Here is a 20,942-nt window from a genome sequence, read left to right on the forward strand (position 1 = left end):
AGAACCACTGCTCTATCGTATATGGAGATATCTGCTGACGTCACAACTGGGATAAACGACACAAATTGGGCAAATTCCAAATGGCTCATTTGGAGGAAGGCAATCTTGTTTTATAAACATCTTTGCAAGGCTTCCATACTTTGATTTAAAATGGTTGGTACTTATGCAGATCTCAAAAAAACAGTCCCCTTTAAAAGAGATGTTTAAAATACCATTCTCATTTGAGAACTTCACATTGCTATCATACAGCAATGAGCCATCCATTCATTTATAACGAGAGTCGCGAGTAAACTGGAGCCTATCCTAGTTAACTTGGGGCAAGAGGTGGGATGCACCCAAGAATGGTCGCCATATGGACAAACAACCATTCACTCACATTCATACCTTTCAATCAATTTAGAGGCTTCATATAACTTAACATGCATATTTTTGCAATCTAGGAGGAAGATGCAGTATTGACAGAAAATCCACACACGCATGTGGAGAACATGCAAACTCCACAGAGAGATGTCCACACGCAGATTTGAACCCAGATTTCCCCAACCTCCTGATTTTGTAGACAACATGCTAACCACTAGTCCACTTTGCTGACGCCTGGCAACGCAGGTAAGTACCTGAATTTTGTTCAATTAATACATGATTCTTACATGTGGAGTTAACCAACAAACACGGTTATAACATTGTTACACTTTTGTGTAAGCGATCAGTTTCTGCTCAAATTGTACCTTTTGTAAAACAGCAGAACGTATGCAATAGAGTACTGTAAAGTCGTGGACCTTTTTATGCACAGAGCTTGCTTGTTGTTTTGCCCTGATAATTACAACTAGTTTAGAATTTTGATGTCATACTGGTAAATGTATTGCTTAGTCATAATTGTAATTATAGTATTGAAGTATTCAATATATCTTTCTGTTCACTGTATATCACAAAATTCTGTAAAAAAAAAAAAAAAGTTTTTGGACAAAATATGTTTGTTTTTCCTTTTATTAATGACAGATTTGTGCACCGATTAGGGATCGGCACCGTTTTATTTCGCACCGGTATTGGATCAAATGTAAACGATACCCAATCCTTGGTGGGACTCATGGTTCAGATAATTTCTTTGATGACCTTGTATTGATGTACCGTACTGACGTATGCTCTCCCAATGCTAAAAACATATGGAAGGATGGAAAAGGGGAAATTTGTCTTTTGGTCTTGACAGTAGAATGATCCGTATGAGTACCACATGGAGACCATTTGGAGCTCTGGTAAAATAAACTTTTTACTAATACTTAAGGATAAGAAAATAATTGGCACATAGGGATGGGTAGAAAATGCAGTACTTTTATAGGAACTGACCGAATTCGGTCTGTACTACCAGGTACCATATTTCGATACCTTTATTACACATGGATCAAACACTTGGCAGGGAAACAAGCACTTAAGTAGCACTCAGCTGGACTGCCTCCAGGTAATGTTGCAATTTTCCATGCCAACAAAGCAAGTACCGTATTCCCTTGAATTGCCGCTAGGGCGCTAATTAATTTAAAACCTCTTCTCACTCCTGCGCTTACCAAAGGCATGCAGTAAAAGTAAGCATGCACTAATTATTTTAAAACTTCTTCTCACTCCGGCACTTACCAAAGGCATGCAGTAAAAATCTGAGTGCGATGTAAGCTTGTACCTTAAATCCTACTGAATAGCTCTTAATCTTGTTCCCTTTATGCGATTTCAAATTACCTGTATTGAAATCAACCTCCTCCATTTTGAATATGATGACAGGGGAAGTGTCACTCGTGACGTCACGAGTTTGACCAGGCGGTAATACTAAGCATGCACTAATTATTTTGCGAAGCGAGTTTGACCCGGCAGTAATTCAAGGCAGGCGCATATCATATGCCCTGCGGCAATTCAAGGAAATACGGTATGCCTGATAGAAGACACTCAAACATAAAGTAAGGCTCCACTTTTCAAAATGCGCTAGCTCAATGGTAATTTACATTGGCTGTGTCATTAACATACTATTGATTAGTATTAGCGATTTCACATGGCGATTTCAACACGTTCAAATTTGGTATCGAAAACTACAACTAAGATAAACGTTTCAATTAAACAGCTGGTGTGTAATAAGTACAATACTTACTGTGTAAACACGTTTTAGGATGCAGCAAAATACTAAATTCAGCTTCATGGTGAAGACTACTTCCTGCCTAAGCAATACATTGTGTTCTATACACTAATGCTATCTCATGTCCGCTATATAATACTTTCAAATGAGACTCAGAAGTGTAAAAATTAAGATATAACAACTGGACAGCACAGTTATCCTAATCAGCTCACTCTTAAGTGTTACTTTGAAAATCATATTTTATTAGTAAGCAAATCAATGTTTATTGACAAATGAACACACACGCATCAAACATTTTGTCAGGCTTGTCCCTGACAGTTTGGTTAAGTTTTAGTTTTTCCTCTGTGTTTATTTTATTTCCTGTCAGCACTCTTTTTTTGGTTCAGTTTCCTGTTTGTTTCTCTGAGTGCTGTGTCCCCTCTGCTGTGGCTGATTGGCACCTGGCCACACCTCCTGTCAATCAGCCAGCTGCTATTTGAACCTGCCTTCCTATCCAGTATGTGCTGGAGTATTGTCGCTAAGACTTGTCGATGTCAGTTTAGCTGTATGCGGTAGCGGTAAGCTGTATTCTGTAGCTTGCTGTCTTTTTGTTCCTCGTCTTCTAGTTCCTGTTTTCCAGGCATCCTGTTCCTGTCTCAGAGTTCCTGGTTTGTTTTTTTGCCTTAATTTTTGAACATTAAATTATGTTTTCCTGCTTAATGCCTGCCGTCATCTCTGCATCTTGGGTTCATCACCTACACAATGTGACACATTTTACAGTTGAGTATCTGCATCGATTCCCAGTCAGCAGGAATAAATACAATTGGTTCAAATATGAAAGGTATCCATCCCAATTGGCACACCTAGACACCTAAGAAGGACTTAAAAGTCTCCTGCTATCCAAAATAAGTGTTTAATGTTGATGGTTTTATAATAATGTGAAACTATCGGTTGGGTCTTCAAACTTTTTTTTTTAAATATTTTTTTAAATCTGTCCTTTCTAATCCATTCCCTACCGCGTGTTACTCTTGGTGTCTCTTAGTCGCTCAGGCAAATCCTATGGGCTGAAAATGCATTTTTAACTGATAACATGACATCAAGGGTGCACTCTTTCAGTCAATAAATGCGTGAGGAATATATATATATATATATATATATATATATATATATATATATATATATATATATATATATTTATTTATTTATATACAATATATATATGTATGTATATATATATGTATATATATATATATAAATATATATGTGTGTGTATGTATGTGTATATGTATAAATACATATATATATGCATGTATGTTTGTATATATATATATATATATATATATATATATATATATATATATATATATATATTAGTCGAGGTTTGTAGGGATGATATAGCCTATGTATTTTCTGACATAATGTGTGTATATATAAATATATATTGTATATATATATATAATGTGTGTGTGTGTGTATATATATATATATATATATATATATATATATATATATAGACACAGTCCGACCCCCGGCCAAATTGTTTTAACCCAATGCGGCCCCCGAGTCAAAAAGTTTAGGGGACCCCTGTACTAAAGCTTTTCCCTCACTGGTTTGCTCCCCTTTTGAGAGAAGAGGCGCTCAAATGCTAATTTTGTTGTTGTGAACTAAATGGACATAATACCGCCTCTGAGCTGCCCCTCACTGTGTTTTTATATTTGCAGGTTTCACTACACATTTTAAAATAAGTCTTGGAACTCTGGCAACTATGCTTCAGTGGGAGTGGGGGCTCATTTTTTTTTACTTTTTTTTTTTTTTTTTAGGAAATAGACTAACCTAGAATGACAGGACTCATAGGATAGTCTTGTTAATGTTTGTGTCCTCCTCTCCTTAATGTTATGTTCTGTTATTCTATGTGATGTATGGCTGCAATTACATTAGATAAGTACAGAGTTTACAGCCTGTATGTGTTTTTTGGAGGCATACACACTGTCAGGCGTGCACAAACACAGCTCATTAGCTCATTTGCGACTGGTATTGCATAATGAGAGCGTTTATGATACGTGCAACAAAGCAGGCCAGCGCTCTTAGTAAAATAACCTAATGCGATTGTTTTATTGGTGCTGGACTGCAGATATAATCTATGTGGCTGCTTAATAGCCGAGGATAGTATGAGAAAGAAGAAAACTTTCCTTCAGACTACAATTAAGGAATGCATAATGTTTTGGCGGCAGCACAACCTATTCATTGCAATAGATTTATATTTACAATCCCTACAATGTGTGGTTAGAGTGGTATCTCCTGTGCTTAAAGAGAGCACAAGGCTGCCTCCAAATGTATTTTTCCTCCCTCTCTCCAATTCTTGGCTGAACACAGTGACTCTGACTATGTGTGAAACGGAAAGTATGAACTTCAGTCATGCAAGGAGACGTAAAGTTAGACAAATATTATGTGTGCGTGTGGCTTATGGTTCGAGAGCATCTTCATGCCAGTGGTCAAACATGCACCAAGGAAATTTAAAACACTTGTGGTGGTGATAATGCTACATCGTACACATGACAGCTTTTGTTGGATCATATTACTAGTTCTTTGGACCAAAAAGATTGACACGCTCTTCTCTGAGCTGCCACCTTATCGTGGTAGAGGAGTTTGCGTGTCCTAGGAGCTATGTTGTGCGTTGGCTTTCATGCCCCCTGGTAGGGTCTCCCAAGACAAACAGGTCCTAGGTGAAGGATCAGACAAAGAGCAGCTCGAAGACTTCTATGGATATACAGCAAAGTGGACTCAGATTTCCCTCACCTGGACGCGGGCCATGGGGCCTCCACTCTGGAGCCAGGCCCGGAGTTGGGGCACGATGGCGAGCATGTTGTGGCCGGGCCTGTCCCCATGGGGCCCGGCCGGGCACAGCCCGAAGAGGCAACGTGGGACATCCCTCCAATGGGCTCACTACTCATAGGAGGGTCCTGACTGTTTTTTGTGCTTACGCACCAAACAGCAGTTCAGAGTACCCACCCTTTTTGGATACACTCGAGGGAGTACTGGAAAGTGCTCCCCCGGGTGATTCCCTTGTCCTACTGGGGAACTTCAACGCTCACGTTGGCAACGACAGTGAAACCTGGAGAGGCGTAATTGGGAAGAATGGCCGCCCGGATCTGAACCCGAGTGGTGTTTTGTTATTGGACTTCTGTGCTCGTCACAGTTTGTCCATGACAAACACCATGTTAAACATGAAGAAGGAGTCCTATCGGGTTCTTTTGGCTCATAGGACTCCAGAAGCAGTGGATGGGTACTGACAGGCCAAGCGGTGTGCAGCTTCAGCAGTCGTGGAGGCAAAAACTCGGACATGGGAGGAGTTCGGGGAAGCCATGGAAAACGACTTCCGGACGGCTTCGAAGCGATTCTGGACCACCATACGCCGCCTCAGGAAGGGGAAGCAGTGCACTGTCAACACCGTGTATGGTGTGGATGGTGCTCTGCTGACCTCGACTGCGGATGTTGTGGATAGGTGGAGGGAATACTTTGAGGACCTCCTCAATCCCACCAACATGTCTTCCTATGAGGAAGCAGTGCCTGGGGAATCTGTGGTGGGCTCTCCTATTTCTGGGGCTGAGGTTGCTGAGGTAGTTGAAAAGCTCCTCGGTGGCAAGGCCCCAGGGGTGGATGAAATCCGCCCGGAGTTCCTTAAGGCTCTGGATGCTGTGGAGCTGTCTTAGTTAACAAGACTCTGCATCATCGCGTGGACATCGGGGGCGGTACCTCTGGATTGGCAGACCGGGGTGGTGATCCCTCTCTTTAAGAAGGGGGACCGGGGGGTGTGTTCCAACTATCGTGGGATCACATTCCTCAGCCTTCCCGGTAAGGTTTATTCAGGTGTACTGGAGAGGAGGCTACGCCGGATAGTCGAACCTCGGATTCAGGGGGAACAGTGTGGTTTTCGTCCTGGTCGTGGAACTGTGGACCAGCTCTATACTCTCGGCAGGGTTCTTGAGGGTGCATGGGAGTTTGCCCAACCAGTCTACATGTGCTTCGTGGACTTGGAGAAGGTAATCGACCGTGTCCCTCGGGAAGTCCTGTAGGGAGTGCTCAGAGAGTATGGGGTATCGGACTGTCTGATTGTGGCGGTTCGCTCCCTGTACAATTAGTGTCAGAGCTTGGTACGCATTGCCGGCAGTAAGTCGGACACGTTTCCAGTAAGGGTTGGACTCCGGTAAAGCTGTCCTTTGTCACCGATTCTGTTCATAACTTTTATGGACAGAATTTCTAGGCGCAGTCAAGGCGTTGAGGGGTTCTTGTTTGGTGGCCGCGGGATTAGGTCTCTGGTTTTTGCAGACGATGTGGTCCTGATGGCTTCATCTGGCCGGGATCTTCAGCTCTCACTGGATTGGTTCGCAGCCGACTGTGAAGCAACCGGAATGAAAATCAGCACCTCCAAGTCCGAGTCCATGGTTCTCGCCCGGAAAAGGGTGGACTGCCATCTCCGGGTTGGGGAGGAGACCCTGCCCCAAGTGGAGGAGTTAAAAAATCTATGAGTCTTGTTTATGAGTGGAGGAAGAGTGGATCGTGAGATCGACAGGCGGATTGGTGCGGCATCTTCAGTAATGCGGACGTTGAATCGATCCGTTGTGGTGAAGAAGGAGCTGAGCCGGAAGGCAAAGCTCTCAATTTACAGGTCGATCTACGTTCCCCCCCTCACCTATGGTCATGACCGAAAGGACAAGATCACGGGTACAAGCGGTCGAAATGAGTTTCCTCCGCCGGGTGGCGGGGCTCTCCTTTTGAGATAGGGTGAGAAGCTCTGCCATCCGAGAGGTGCTCAAAGTAAAGCCGCTGCTCCTCCACATCGAGAGAAGCCAGATGAGGTGGTTTGGGCATCTGGTCAGGATGCCACCCGAACGCCTCCCCAGGGAGGTGTTTAGGGCACGTCCAACCGGTAGGAGGCCACGGGAAAGACCAAGGACACGTTGGGAAGACTATGTCTCCCGGCTGGCCTGGGAACGCCTCGGGATCCCACAGGAAGAGCTGGACGAAGTGGCTGGGGAGAGGGAAGTCTGCACTTCCCTGCTTAGGCTGCTGCCCCCGCGACCTGACCTCAGATAAGCGGAAGAAGATGGATGGATTGATGGATGGAGATTGACACGCTTAAAAATATTAACATTAATCTTTGGTCAAAGTCTAGGGAGCATCCTGCCAAACAGTGGTCTCTTAAAGCATTGGGCTGCTAACCTTTTTGACCTTGGGGCCCAACTTTTCCACTGCAAATAAGACCTGGTGCCCACTCATATTAACACTGAATAGTCATTTTACTTTTGGTATTAATCATATTCACTAATTGTATCTGTCTAACCTACTTACAGATTAACAGGATATACATTGTCAAATGATATGAAACCATGTGTTAGTCACAAAAATCTTTATCACGGCTTAGGTCAGGCTGATTACAAAAATAAATAATAATCAAAACTACTGCAGAAGAAGGGGCTCAAAAAACTGATGAAAAATACAATTATTTAAATGTATATACAATTACTGCAAAAAAATCTAACTAAATTAAAATTAATTAATGATAATGTATGTTTCTAAAATAAACTGTCATTAAAACTAAAGTGCAAATGAAAATACAGCTTCATAATGTTTGCGCTTAAGAAACTTCCCTGTGACTTTAGCTCCAGACATCTTGGTAAGTGGGTTATACTTGTTTAGCACTTTTCTACCCTCAAGGCAGTCAAAGCGCTTTGACACTATTTACACATTCACCCATTCACACACACATTAACACACTGATGGCGGGAGCTGCCATACAAGGAGCTAACCACGAACCATCAGGAGCAAGGGTGAAGTGTCTTGCTCTAGGACACAACAGACGTGACTATGTCGGTAGAAGCTGGGGTTCGAAGCAGGAACAACTGTGCCACGCCATCTTCTGTTTGTTTGCGATTTCTGTTACTGCCACAAGTGGTGAAAAAGTGTATTACAACTGAGTACTATACAGACCACAGCAGCAAAACACATATGTTTTGGTAGCTCTCTAGGGGGCGCTTGCGGCCAAACAATGGGCCCCAGCCCTAAGGTTAAGAAACACTGCCTTAAAGCAGACAAAAATATGAGACACTGAGGACAAAATCAGTGATCTAGGAGGATAAAAAAAAGTATTTGGCTAGCGGAGGTCATGGCAAGCAATAGTGCCAAGAAGAATCTGGAGCTCCGTCATCAAGCTCCGGTTTTCAAACACTTTGTAAATGGACAAATATTAAAAATGGATTAAATTATGAAGGATTCTTTTCGGTGACGCAAAGGGTGTTTCACTGGGAACCCAGTATTCATTCATTCACCTTTCATACATTGCCGGAAGCTCGATTCTTGCCAGAAATGTGGATGGCCGCTCGATCATGTAAGTCATGCCGCCCTGATTATGCTAGTAGATTTGACGGAATCAATGTGTCGGCATTTATCAGTAGATATCGGGAACGAGCTGGATCTACTAACGCTGCACTGCAGGCAATAAGGAACTTTAAAAATACTCATAGGATAATAACATCGCTGGGTGTGACGTGCTACATGTTTGAGTAATTTAGGGTAGTTAACGTAAACACGCACTGTGTGACATCAAGACCAATATGTGGTGTTGCTTATGAGCACTGACATGTACACAGCCCAAAGACTGTATGAAGCGTGAATCAAAAACACATGCCGAATGGCCAAGAATGGCTTTCTTAGGTTAGCTTAGCACCTGAAGTCCAGGTTGTTTCAATAGTGAGAGCGTTTTGTGCTCATTGACCACAGTGTTGGTAGAAAAGGTGGGCTTCAGCAAAGTACACTTGCTCACGCACAAACACAACCATCACCCACTGTATAATTAATGTAATCATTGCTTCTGCCAGTTATACGTAATAACTGTCACCTTGTTCAATAATAGGAAGTAAAACAGCACTCGGAGAGCACAGACCTTAGGTAGGCCCTATACTGTGCCCCAATAGTAAAGAATCCTAAAAAAAATCCTGAATCCAGAAAGTGGTTTGGATCACCCCCAAAATCAGACCACCTGTGTCTTATTCCATTTCTAAGATTGCTTGAAATTGAAATCAAAATCTGCTCATAATGTTTTCAGCTATGTTGATAACTAACATGCAGGTAAACAAACAAAGAAGCCCCCAGCAGTTTTGCTCGTTAGTTACTTCCAGACTGCAAAATAATTCACTCGTTGTATCTGTCCCAGCAGCTGGCCGTGTTAGTTCTATAGTGGAATGAAATAAAAAGAGTGAATCGTCTTGTTAGTCAATCACTCTCTTTGTCTCTGTGGGTGGAGGTGGGGTTGATAGCATACACATAGAGAAAGCATACATACACACAGAGAAGTTCAGCCTCAAAATTATCTAACCAACCCCAACTTTAACAAAGGCCTAATCACTTGTTCCTTATCCCTTTTTCGGACATTCCCTGAAGGTTTCATCAGAATCAAAACAAACACACAAACAAGCAAACAAACAGGCAAACACTTGCAAATCCGCCATATCTTTGTGTAGATGATAACCTGAATAAACAACAGGCTGAGGCAAGACAATAATGGCATGCAAAAACCAATCGAAGTAAGATTACTGGTACTATTTTAAATCAAAGCACAGGATACATTTTTTTTCTATGTTAGACTATTTACTTTTATTGGGAAAACTGTTATGAAAAGATTGCTTAAAAGTCAAGAATAAGCATTTTTTTTAAAGTGCAGATGTCAGTTGTTACAGTGTGGCGATGCAGTGTTGGATCATGAAGTGATGGTGCATATAAACATGTTAAAACATGGTATGATATGGCCACAATTTGGGTGTAAAATGCTTGTTATAGGGTATTTTTTTTTAATACTGTACATACAGTATGTAGGCAAAAGCATACAATAACTAGAAAATAAGTCAGAAAATGCAGACATTTGGCAGGCCGTAGCTCTTGCTAGGGGAATATTTTCGACCTTAGAGCAGAGTAGAATTTTAAGGGAGTCTTTCTCTGTTCACTTCCTCTGTTCAAGGACAAAACACAAAAAGTACACACATTGTTTTTATCTTTGCAAATATGTTATCTCATTTGGTTTCAATGGTGAGAAGAGGTTCCAGGAACAAGACAAAGTCTGAGTGGACAAATGCGTGTCTATCCAAAAGACACGCTTAGGTTAACATTTGGTTACATTGGACAAAACCCAAACAACTTAGCCAAGGAGGGGCAGCAAGGAGCAGTGGAACAATTTAGAGAAAATGCACCTGACTTAGTAGGGCACAGTCTTTTCTCCAGCTTTTGCATTGCTTCTGTTTATTCTACAAATGGAGTAAGTACAAATTGTTAATCTTCAATTCCAGTCCCCTCGCCTTATTCAGACAAGCCATCAGAACAAAAGTACCTGGGAGTGCTAAAAAGAGCGATCTGAACACTACCAATACTAAAAAAAAAACCCAAAAAGTATTAAATTGAAATGGTGACTTTCAGAGCTTTTTAAAGCAGAATGAAAGAAATTGAGTGAACCCACTTGTCAGTTATCAATTCTCTTTGTCTCTGTGGGTGGAGGCAGGATCACGAGCATGCACACATATATACACATACATGCACATGGACACACGCAGAAATTTAACTTTGTAACTTTACATTAAGAAACAAAGAAAACATTATCCAGATCAGCCCTAAAATGAAACCAGTTGTTCCTCATCCCATTTCGGACATTTCCTAAATCTTTCATCAACATCCGCTAATAATATTTTGATTTATGTTGCTAACTAACAGACTAACAAACAAACAAACCCCAGCAATTGCGTAACCTCCTGGTGCAAGTAATAACATCATCATGGGATTTATGCTGTGCTGTGTCTTTGCAGCCTGAAACTGGTAACGAGGCCTGAAAGCTTCAAACGCTCTTAAGGCCCCTCATCAGTCAACTAGAAGCAAACATGACACCTTTCACTGGTGAAGTGACCAGAGGAAAAGAGGCAGTTGGAGATGTATCATTATGAGGGGCCGTTAGGGACATTATTCAGAATGACCTCTTACATACACAACTGAAATGCTCTCACATAAACAACTGAAATGTTTTTCTCTCACACACACCACTGAAACACTCTTATACACACTACTGAAATGCTCTTACATAAACAACTGAAATGTTTTTCTCTCACACACAAAATACTGAAACACTCTTATACACACTACTGAAATGCTCCTACATAAACAACTGAAATGTTTTTCTCTCACACACACCACTGAAACACTCTTATACACACTACTGAAATGCTCTTACATTCGCTACTGAAATGCTCTCACATACACTACTGAAATGCTCTTACATAATCAACTAAAATGCTCTCAAATAAACAACTAAAATGCTCTCACATAAACAAGTAAAATGCTCTCACATAAACAACTAAAATGCTCTCACATAAACAAGTAAAATGCTCTCACATAAACAACTAAACTGCTCTCACATAAACAAGTAAAATGCTCTCACATAAACAGGTACAATGCTCTCACATAAACAACTAAAATGTTTTACTCTCGCACACACACACACCACTTGCGTGTGAGAGACAACAATTTTAGTAGTATGTGTGCAAGGATTTCAGTTATATGTATAAGAGCATCTTACTAGTGTGTGTGAAAGCATCTTACCTGTGTATGTGAGAGGATTTCACTAGAGTGTATGAGCGACACTGCATTCCGGTTCCGGTCACCTATAATGCCCGCCCATTTTCAATTTTTTTTTTTTTTTTTTTTTTAAGCGGAGTTGTTTGTGAAAAAAATGTCTGCCGAACTACCAACAAGTAGCTTCACAGAGGCACCACCCGCAGCATTATCGAGCGCCTCTTCTACCACACGGACATCGGGTCAAGAGGAGGAAAAGGTAATTAGACATTATTTATTTCTAAATGATTGTTGAATCCCACGGAATGTAAGGCAACATAGCATTGTAGCCATTAAGCAGTTAGCCTTGTGTGCCTCCACTACAAACAAGTTAGCAACTAATGTTTCTGCGGCTCCTAAGAGTCTCACATCTATTGCAAACTTGCAGTTTGTCTCGGAGGAAACAAAAAAAGTACACTGTCAAATCAGCTAATAATGTTTGCAGAGTTGTTGCTATGGTAATATGTCGAAATGTGAGTCACGTTGTGGTATATCAGTAGCTGATCGAATAGTAATAATAATAGATCACATTTATTTAGTGCTTTTCTGTGGACTCGATAAGGGGTCCCTAAACTACGGCCCGCGGGCCGGTTACGGCCCGCCAATGTCCAAAATCCGGCCCGCTGAAATTATTATTTTTTGTATTATTATTTTAAATCTGTCTTTTCTAATCCATTTTTTGATGTCCCCTAGCCGATCGAGCAAATTATATTGCCTAAAAAGGCATTTTCCCGTATGACTTATATTTTCTTAGCTTTTTTCATGTGATCTGATTGTTACATTCTTATTTCAGAGTCACCACGCATGACCATTTCAACAAGGACGGAATACACAACCTCTGGGTTCATGGAAGTTGGCTTCCAAACAACTTCTCTGCATCTCAACGGAAGGAGGCAGACACCATTTCAGATGTGGCATTCAGGTGTCATTATTAATGCACGAATCCATCCAGCTATAAGAAGCATTTTGATGCTGACAACTACTTTGACATTGATGAAGAAGGTCCACTACCTGAACTCCAGACAAATAATATTGTAATTCCAAACATAGATTTAAACATTAGTGAGACGATAATGAACATTTTTCAACAAGTGAACCCACTTGAAAATGATGGGAATTGTGGAATAGACATTTTCACTTAAATTCTGCACTTTATTCAGTGAACAACATGGGAATTATATGGTTTGTTAAAATGTTTTTTTCACTTGTGCAGTGTATTCTGCGAATTAAGGTTTTGTTTAAACATTTTGTAAAAAATTAATAAAAAACAACCTGTTACACAGACCTGTATGAAGTTGCCCACTTCCATCCATCCATTTCCTACCGCTTATTCCCTTGCAAATATCAAAATAACTCTGCAATATGTTTGTGCTGTAAATACTTGTTTCTACCATTGAGGTTTTTAAGTTATTTTAAAATACATGTTCTGACTAGTGATGTCATCCAGCCAGCCACACACACTGTCAAAATCTCTCAATTTTTTGTCTTATGATTATTAAGTTAGGGGCTAGCTGTAAATATTAACACATTAACTTAAACTATAATTTTAGACGAACGATGTCTACTGTCTGCCTACAAGAAACATTGAAAAGTATATGAATAATAAGTCACAAGGAAAATTTTTTGAGCAAAAAAAAAAGATGTCAAATGTATTTATGTAAAATGTATTGAATATTCCCAACAATATATTTGTGTGCAAAGAAGTTCCATGAATCCAGAGGTTGTGTATTCCGTCCTTGTTGAAATGGTCATGCGTGGTGACTCTGAAATAAGAATAACAATCAAATCACATGAAAACAGCTAAGAAAATATAAGTCATACGGGGAAATGCATTTTTAGACAATATGATTTGCTCGATCGGCTAGGGGACATAAAAAATGGATTAGAAAAGACAGATTTAAAATAATTATCTAAAAAATTAATAATTTCAGCGGGCCGGATGTTGGACGTTGGCGGGCCGTAACCGGCCCGCGGGCCGTAGTTTAGGGACCCCTTATCTAGTCCAAAGAAAAGCTCTAAATAAATGTAATCTATTATTATTACTATTCGATCAGCTACTGATATACCACGACGTGACTCACATTTCGACATGTTACCATAGCAACAACTCTGCAAACATTATTAGCTGATTTGACAGTGTACTTTTTTTGTTTCCTCCGAGACAAACTGCAAGTTTGCAATAGATGTGAGACTCTTAGGAGCCGCAGAAACATTAGTTGCTAACTTGTTTGTAGTGGAGGCACACAAGGTTAACTGCTTAATGGCTACAATGCTATGTTGCCTTACATTCCGTGGGATTCAACAATCATTTAGAAATAAATAATGTCTAATTACCTTTTCCTCCTCTTGACCCGATGTCCATGTGGTAGGAGATGCACTCGATAATGCTGCGGGTGATGCCTCAGCTGTGAAGCTACTTGTTGGTAGTTCGGCAGACATTTTTTTCACAAACAACTCGGCTTTAAAAAAAAAAAAAAAAAACTGAAAAGGGGCGGGCATTATAGGTGACCGGAACCGGAATGCAGTGTCGCTCATACACTCAAGTGAAATCCTCTCACATACACTGGTAAGATGCTTTCACACACACTAGTAAGATGCTCTTATACATATTACTGAAATCTTTGCACACATACTACTAAAATTGTTGTCTCTCACACGCAAGTGGTGTGTGTGTGCGTGAGAGTAAAACATTTTAGTTGTTTATGTGAGAGCATTTTAGTTGTTTATGTGAGAGCGTTTTGTTGTTTATGTGAGAGCATTTTACTTGTTTATCTGAGAGCATTTTAGTTGTTTATGTGAGAGCATTTTACTTGTTTGTGTGAGAGCATTTCACTTGTTTATGTGAGAGCATTTTAGTTGTTTATGTGAGAGCATTTTACTTGTTTATGTGAGAGCATTTTACTTGTTTATGTGAAAGCATTTTACTTGTTTATGTGAGAGCATTTTACTTGTTTATGTAAGAGCATTTTACTTGTTTGTGTGATAGCATTTCAGTAGTGTATGTGAGAGTATTTCAGTAGTGTATGTGAGAGCATTTCAGTAGTGTATGTGAGAGCATTTCAGTAGTGTATGTGAGAGCATTTCAGTAGTGTATGTAAGAGCATTTCAGTAGTGTGTATAAGAGTTTTTCTGTATTGTGTGTGAGAGAAAAACATTTCAGTTGTTTATGTGAAAGCATTTCAGTAGTGTGTATAAGAGTGTTTCAGTAGTGTGTATAAGAGTGTTTCAGTGGTGTGTGTGAGAGAAAAACATTTCAGTTGTTTATGTGAGAGCATTTCTGTAGTGTATGTAAGAGGTAATTCTGAATAATGTCCCTAACGGCCCCTCATATATCATCACCAAGCATCACACTGTTTTTACTCATCAGCCTGCTGCGATACTCTTCTGTCTTCAGCTCTATCCGTAAAGACCGCAGCAGCCTGTTTCAGACTTATCTAACAGTAGAAATATAAGTACTAGACTGAACTTCAACTATTAACTGAGTTGATTAAAGGCCAACATCTTTATGAAAAGTTTTCTTTACTGAATTTATACCAGTTGAAAATGAGCAAATACTAGCAGATGGTTACAGTGGAATTGTTTGCATTTTGAACATTTCGAATCATTAAATCATCTATTTGGAACATGGCAGTAACTCAAAAGAGTCTTAACATGCATACGGTATTCATGAAACAGTGCCTGCACATTGTGCACATTCAGCACTCACAACTGTGCATGCTAAGTGCTTGTCTGCTGTAAGGATGACTTATTCTCACCATCATTAATCCCATTCTCATTAAGCAGCCGCACACCCCTTTTCTTTTTCCTCCTTTGTCTTGGCGCTTGGCCAAACACAACAAACAGATGATTTAGTATTCCTGCCTACTGAGGGTTCTTCTAAGAAAGGAAGGTGCAAGCTACAGTATGCCTGCAAACACTTAGAATTAGTCCTCATTATATTAGATTTGGATTCAAACCCCTGCCTGTGTTTCTTCTTTTGCATTATTCGCCAGTGACTGAGGAAGCTAACAAGCTCAATGCATAGGAACACAACCCAGGTTTAAGACCTAAATATTCTTCACACAGGTATTAAATGCATGTCAAATCATGAAATGTATAGGTACTGTACTCACCACTAATAAATGATAATGAAAGATGAATCAGACCGGTGATTCTGAAACTGTCGCACGTGCACCACTGGTGGTACACAGACTCAATCTAGTGGTACGCCAAAGAATCACTTAAATAGATATTCAAACACAGCGTAAATGTTTAAACCAGGGCTGTTACGTCAAAGCCCCCAAGGAATTAATTATCTATGGCCCCCTGGGATGATAATTGATTAGTATTAGAACCGGCCCGCAAGCCGCAGCCACTTGCTGCTGTTTTGCATGCACCAATACTCCATCAGTGTTGGCGCAAGGAATTCTCAAAATGGGACCCTATCAAGTCGTAAAAATGGGGTCCCACAGTACATTTTTTGGGTTCCCACTTTTTTGTAACCGTTTTGAAAAAAATTTATAAATGTATACATTATCCTGTTATATCTCTCATTCTATATTTTTAGTGTTTTGGAAAAAGGTTGTCATAAAAGTTAAAAAAAAATAATACAAAAGAAAAAAATTTTTTATGCATATGTAAATCTTTTCAGTTATAAACATTCATTCACTTTCTTTTTTCCTTCTTGGATCTAAACTTTACCGTTGCCGGTGTTTTTTTACTATATTTTTATTGTACTATTTTCAGAATGTGTTTGTTCTTTTTTTGTCTAAAATAACACAAACCAAAAATTATCTGAAGTTGTCTTTATTTTTTTTGTTTTAATGCCATGATTTTAATAGTCCAGCCCGCATGTGTACAGATGTTCCTCCATGTGGCCCCTGAGCTAAAATTTGTTTGACATTCCTGGTTTAAACTGTGTGTAAAGCAACAGTGGCCAAAAATATTAAATATACGATGTATATAGTATAACCTCTGCCTTGTTTCAAATGTCTATATAGGCCTATTATGGTATTGTATTTTAATGTTGGTCATTATAGTGATACTTGGAGAGCCAAGTAATCTATGAGGTGGTACTTGGTGAACAAAGTTTTAGAACCACTGGTCGAGACTTTAGCGTGGTTGTCAGGCTGGGCTGAGACAATGCTATCCACAGTATATCTGTCTGAGAAGGTGTTTCTTCAAGCCATGTTTACCTCATCCACCTTGCTTCTCTTTTGCAATTCCAGTAATGACTCACGATAATATATTAACTTGTGTATTGTGTATTAATTTGTGTTCAACTTGCAAATATTGAGGTCAGATTTTAAGAAAGTTGAGCGTAGTAGTCACTATCTTGCACTGGAGACATCATACAGTCCAAGAAAACAATTTATTTTATTATCACAAATGTATGAATGAATACACATTTAAAATCATAACACAAAAAATTTGCAAAATGTGCAACGTCTCGAATGTTGATATAAGAATATGTGAGGATCTACTACAATACTGTATTACACTCTGATTAGTGGACAAAGTGTACATAGTACATTAGTGCAGTGGTTCTCAAATGGGAGTACGCGTACCCCTGGGGGTACTTGAAGGTATGCCAAGGGGTACGTGACATTTTTTAAAATATTCCAAAAATAGTAACAATTCAAAAATCCTTTATAAATATATTTATTGAATAATACTTCAACAAAATGTGAAAGTAAGTTCATAAACTGTGAAAAGAAATGCAACAATGCAATATTCAGTGTTGACAGCTAGATTTTTTGTGGACATGGTCCATAAATATTGATGTTAAAGATTTCCTTTTTGAAGAATGTTTAGAATTAAGTTCATGAATCCAGGTGGATATCTAATACAATCCCCAAAGTGGGCATTTTAAGTTCATGATTACTTCTATGTGTAGAAATCTTTATTTATAATTGAATCACTTGTGTATTTTTCAACAAATTTTGAGTTATTTTTATATATTTTTTCCAAATAGTTCAAGAAAGACCACTACAAATGAGCAATATTTTGCACTGTACAATGTAATAAATCGGAAACTAATGACATAGTGCTGTATTTTACTTCTTTATCTCTTTTTTTCAACCAAAAATGCTTTGCTCTGATTAGGGGGTACTTGAATGAACAAAGGAGTACATCACTGAAAAAAGGTTGAGAACCACTGCATTAGTGTACTGGGGGGGGGGGGTTGCCCACTTATGCGGTCCTCTCCAAGGTTTCTCATAGTCATCATTGTCACTATCACCGACATCCCACTGGGTCTGAGTTTTTCCTTGCCCTTATGTGGGCTCTGTACCAAGGATGTCGTTGTGGTTTGTGCAGCCCTTTGAGACACTTGTGATTTAGGGTTATATAAATAAACATTGATTGATTGATTGTCCAGGGTGTACCCCGCCTTCCGCCCGATTGTAGCTGAGATAGGCGCCAGCGCCCCCCGCGACCCCAAAAGGGAATAAACGGTAGAAAATGGATGGATGGATGATTGATTGATAGAAGCATGGATTGATAGAAGCATGAACACAACACAATCTGGCAGGCAATGGTTGACAAAACGTATCCTTCTACAAGCCATTTTAAAGATGAATTAGCAATAAGTAATGTTGCAAAATGTTTTTTTCACCAATACCGGCAAAAACATTGAGTGGTACGGCAAAAGTTGCAGACGGCATCATTGCTCTGAAGCACTAAGGGGCATGAATGAACGTTCCATTCAGTGAACTGCCCCACTCTTGTTCCAATACCATCCACTCATCTGCAGAATTGGAGCAGTGGGGGTGAGGGTTGACGTGTGTGTGTGTGGGGGGGGGGGGGGGGGGGGGGGGGTAACGTGACCGCACACTGACCCGGCTTCGTTTTCAGGATACTAAAATGCACCGAGCTGCTCATGCAGAACACATGGAGGTGCTAAAGAGAGGGAATCACGGAACTTCATCCGCCCAATTACACAATGAGGAGAGCAACCTGCTGCTAGTATCCATACTGCACGGAACACTCAGTGAGCCTGAGACTGAGCCGCTGGCCTCAGCCTCCCCACCTGCAGGGCCTTGCACAGACAGAGACAAAGGAACTCATCAAATATGCCAATCAGTAAAGAAAAAGCGAATCCAAAAAACCCCAGCAATGTCCTGTTTCATAACAAAGACGATGATCTAGTTCATCACAACAAACCGCAGCAACACAAACAAATAGGAGCAAAACAACATTAGCGTGCACGGTTTAAAAAACAGTCTAGTCAACTCATTAGGTGCATTGTCACAGTTTGCATGTTGCATGAAAACACTGTCTGGTTCAAACTGTGTTGATTAATTCAGCCCATTCAGAGCAAGTGAAATGTGTGTAAAACATTCAAATATGGTCACATAAAAGAAATGACCCAAAATGTCCTTTGGAAACATGCCTGAATATGACCTCATCGAACTATCAGTATCCTGCTGGGATTAGTGTTATTCTAATTTTAATATTTATGATTTCATCATTTACTCAGGAATGTTTAAAACAAGTATTTTTGACACACACTGTAAAAACAGCTCTAGCACAATTAGAAGAAAAGTGTTAAACATACTCACGCTACTTATAGAAAAGACAAGTGTATAGGACACAACCCCAGGCAGGGAGCTGATTGGCTGACACAGAATCGGTGGGGCGCAGCAAAGAGACACAAAACACTTTTAAAACAAAACAATTTAACCTGCAAAAAGAAAGAGAAAAAAAAGACCAAACACACACAGTGTTCCTTATTGCTTCCTCAAAAATCCCTGAAGAAAACTGGTAAGAATTTTAAGCCAAGCAACAGAACTGTCATCTACAAAGACAAGATAACATGGTTTCCCTTTACTGTGTATTCTAAATAGTGGAAAAACTGCTAGTAAGAGGCAGCTAACAAGGCAAATAATGGGGATATGATCTATTCCGCCTATAAAGCCCTCTAAAAACTACCTAAAAACCTCCAACACTGATTTATATGCATGCTGTAAGTATACATGTAATATAGTAGCAGGCACATTCATGATCCTTTGTAATATTTACCTTATTTCAGTCATTACAAGCATTACTGAAACATCTTCCTTAGCAGCATTAATTTCCTAGAACACACAGCAACAAACGCTAATATTGCCATGCACTAAACGTTTCAAATAAGAACATAAAACAGTGACTTTCAATGTCTTTTCGCACTAGGATGCCAACTGATGGAATCGTTGTATCTTTCAGCACTTGTGCTCTCCTTGAGCTGGTACATTCTCTCTAATACCCACTCTTCAGATAAAACATGTTAACTTGCGAGGTTGCTGTGCTGGTTTTACATTGCGTTCCATTTGTTGAGAGCCATATAGTATCAAGTTTGTGGATTTTCAAAGTCGACCATCTTGGGTTGGTGCCACAACCTTCTGCTGTACCTGATGGATAAAAAAGCATCAACTCTAACTAACTTAAAGGGGAACATTATCACCAGACCAATGTAAGCGTTAATATATACCTTGATGGTGCAGAAAAAAGATCATATATTTTTTTTACCGATTTCCGAACTCTAAATGGGTGAATTTTGGCGAATTAAACGCCTTTCTGTTTATCGCTCATGTGGCGATGACGTCAGAACGTGACGTCTCCGAGGTAATACAGCCGTCATTTTAATTTTCAACAAACACCTTGTCTCAGCTCTGTTATTTTCCGTTTTTTCGACTATTTTTTGGAACCTGGGAGACATCATGCCTCGTCGGTGTGTTGTCGGAAGGTGTAACAACATTAACAGGGAGGGATTCAAGTTGCACCACTGGCCCGAAGATGCGAAAGTGTCTGCCGCCAGACCCCCATTGAATGTGCCAAAGTGTTTCCACATTTTACCAGCGATGACAGACATGGCACAGAGATGTATGGATAACCTGCAGATGCATTTGCAACGATAAAGTCAACGAAATCACAAAGGTGAGTTTTGTTGATGTTGACTTATGTGCTAATCAGACATATTTGGTCGCGCCGTGACTGCCAGCTAATCGATGCTAACATGCTATTTACCGGCGGTGCTAAAGCAGACATGGCACAGAGATGTATGGATAACCTGCAGATGCGTTTGCAACTATATTACGTTTCCTTCCACCCACATTTAATGCAAAAAAAACACTTACCAATCGACGGATTTAAGTTGCTCCAGTGTCAAGAGATGCGAAAGTCCTGATTGTTTGGTCCGCACATTTTATCGGCGATGCTAACGCAGCTATTCGGCCATGCTATGGCTATG

At 40.0% G+C, this 20,942-nt stretch overlaps 2 long non-coding RNA genes across 3 annotated transcripts in view; one reads left to right on the plus strand and one right to left on the minus strand.

The window, feature by feature from the left end:
• Positions 1 to 20,942, minus strand: part of LOC133548773 (uncharacterized) — a 68,512-nt gene that overhangs the window by 39,890 nt on the left and 7,680 nt on the right. The gene's annotated exons all lie outside the window — the stretch shown is intronic.
• Positions 11,674 to 13,024, plus strand: LOC133548772 (uncharacterized). The gene is made up of 2 exons (XR_009805949.1): positions 11,674 to 11,954; positions 12,528 to 13,024. It is a non-coding gene; the product is annotated as an uncharacterized LOC133548772 (long non-coding RNA).

The sequence above is a fragment of the Nerophis ophidion genome, linkage group LG03 (assembly GCF_033978795.1).
Source record: "Nerophis ophidion isolate RoL-2023_Sa linkage group LG03, RoL_Noph_v1.0, whole genome shotgun sequence".
Lineage (NCBI taxonomy): Eukaryota > Metazoa > Chordata > Actinopteri > Syngnathiformes > Syngnathidae > Nerophis > Nerophis ophidion.